A 2,685-nucleotide genomic window follows, 5' to 3' on the forward strand; every position below is an offset into this window, starting at 1 on the left:
GATAAAAAATAATTGAAGTAGCATTGTAATATGTATTTTTGTCGTATCTAGGTAGTTTGAAAAATTATTTGTATTTAATTAAGACACCTTGTTCCCAAGAATTAGTTAGGGTGGGTTTTGATTAGTTTTTCGGGTACCCTTTTTCTCTAGTTGTCTTCGGAGATTAGAATTAAACATGATTTCTCATGATATATATGGTTGATATATAAGATCATCTATCTATAACTACACGAGAGTAGGTAAACATCTATGTGATTTTGTGGCCTATATAGTTAGGATAATTTTATGTTTCCGTCAATGTGAATTGTCCACTTGGAGCCATGTTTCACAGCATAGCAAGAATTCTACTTGAAAAATCTAATAGAAAGTAAAAAATGCCGAAAGAACAACTACACTCTTCACTTTTGTTGTGCATTCAAAATGTAGAACATGATAGAATCACTTTTTTCGCTTTTGGAGTTCATGTTTACTCGTGTGTAAACAGGAAAAGTGAGCAAAGATGGAGCATATTCGAGGGAAAGGAATGTTGACACTTTCCAACAAAATCTCATGCTTTGTTTTAAAAAATGTCCGACCCATCTATGCCGCCAACTTGAGCTAAAGTATATAATGTAGACATAAGCAGCTAAGCGTAGCTAATATTTTCAAACTCTTTCGTACACATTACTGTATATTGTGCTACATATAAAATGAATTTTATAAAGCCCATTTGATTAATATTCTTTCATTAAAACCATAAACGGTTACCATGTTGATTCTCAATTTACTAAACAAATTCGGCTACTGTTTTTAATTTCGCAACCAAAATTAATAATTAAATATATGGGATATTCAACCGATATGTAAAATTAAAAACTTTATTATTTGGTAAAGGCGAATGGTTTGAGTCTTGAATAGCTAGATTCAAAATCTATCATGAGTAGGTATTTGAGTTGTGTGGGTAAATAATTTTAAAAATATTTAACAAAAATCATATAAAAATAAATTATTTACAAAATACATGACAGATAATAATCTCTTATTATTTGATGAAAAAAAGTAATATCTACTCATATTCATTAGTCGGAAAACTGAGATGCCCTGGCAATACTTGTTTAGTATGCACCGGCATGGTGCTTCAGAGATTGACAGTTCAACAATTCGACTTATTTTTCTTCAAAAAAGTAAGTAGGAGATATGCTTCAAAAACTCTTTTTCTGGGTTGTTGTAAAGGATGAGACACGTTAAACTTAAAGATATGGTATTAAATGCTTATATAATTATTTAATTTTCATGAAAAATATTTAATATACGTACTATATAAAAAGACCGCGTACCAGATGTAAACACGCGCGTCGGGTGTTCGGAAAAGCGTGTGAAACCAATCTGGGTCTAACATGATTATGCAATGAAAATTAAAGAAAAAGAGAAGACTCGGATAAATTCGTTTTTTCTTTTTTCTTTTTTTTTTTGCCAAAAACTAGGATAAATTTAGTTCATCTTTTGCTTGTTTATATCTTTTATTAATTTAGATTTTATATTTTTTAGCTTAATTTAACCATTGATCATTTTAAAAGAGGTTAATAGTTTTTTAATGAAAATACTAATTAAAACATTAATTTTAACAATGTTGGTATGACAACCCACATGATAATTTATGTAAACTTTATATTGACTTGATATTATTTGTCTTGACATTATTTGTCTTATATTCCACGTTAACAAATATTTTAAAAATTATAAAACTATTCAAAAAATTAACATGAATTATATATAAATTGTCATATAAGTTGAAATATTTAAAAATTAATATTTTAGTTAGTATTTTTTTGAATAAAAAATTCTTTTGAATGGTCGATAGTTAAATTTGATTATTATTATTTTTTAAGGTTGAAAATGAAATTTAACTTAAAAGAGAATAAAACAAAAATGATAAAAAGTTTAAATATTGCGGACTAAATTTGATATTATACCAAACTAACCTTTTAATATGGCTATTCCTTGCCCTGTGACATCATGCCGTATCTTTATAAATTTATAGAATTGGAATGTAAAGTCAAATTCGAACAACACGAGAGCAAATTTCAAAGTAAAAGCTTGCTCTGTTTCTTCCATCCGATTTTGCATTGGCCCCCCAAGAAAAAAGAATTACAAGTAAACCCCAAATTATCATAAAATATAGTATTCGTGGTAGTTTTAGAGGAGGGAAAGTGAGGCTAAGTCAAACAATCCTGTTAAAGGACCCACTTCTGCAAAGCCTTTCACCGTCCTGATAAAGCGAGATCCTTGTATATATAGACAGAGCGGTAGCTAGCAATTCCATACAGCATTTCAAAGATTACGGATTACCCAATTTGAAACCAATCGACAGGGCATTTTTCTTTTGTGTGTGTGAGAGACAAGAAGAAGAACAGCTATAGCTCAACATCTTTATTCAGCAATGAAGCGTATTCTGTGTGTGCTCGGTCTTTTGGCGTTGCTGGTTTCAGTACAGCTGGATGGTGTCCATGGGCGAGCCCTTCGATCAAAGACGACGGACGACAATGTGGTTGTTCCAAGTTTGGAAGGAGAAGCGGTGGGTGTTCCTTCATCGGCTGTTTCGACAAACGACTCCCGCAGCAGCCGTAAGTCGTTGAAGAGTATGGCTTTTACATTAGCCTCCGGACCAAGTAGAAAAGGTCCTGGGCATTAATCTTAAGCATATTG

The sequence above is a fragment of the Gossypium arboreum genome, chromosome 5, assembly GCF_025698485.1.
Source record: "Gossypium arboreum isolate Shixiya-1 chromosome 5, ASM2569848v2, whole genome shotgun sequence".
Taxonomy (NCBI): Eukaryota; Viridiplantae; Streptophyta; class Magnoliopsida; order Malvales; family Malvaceae; genus Gossypium; species Gossypium arboreum.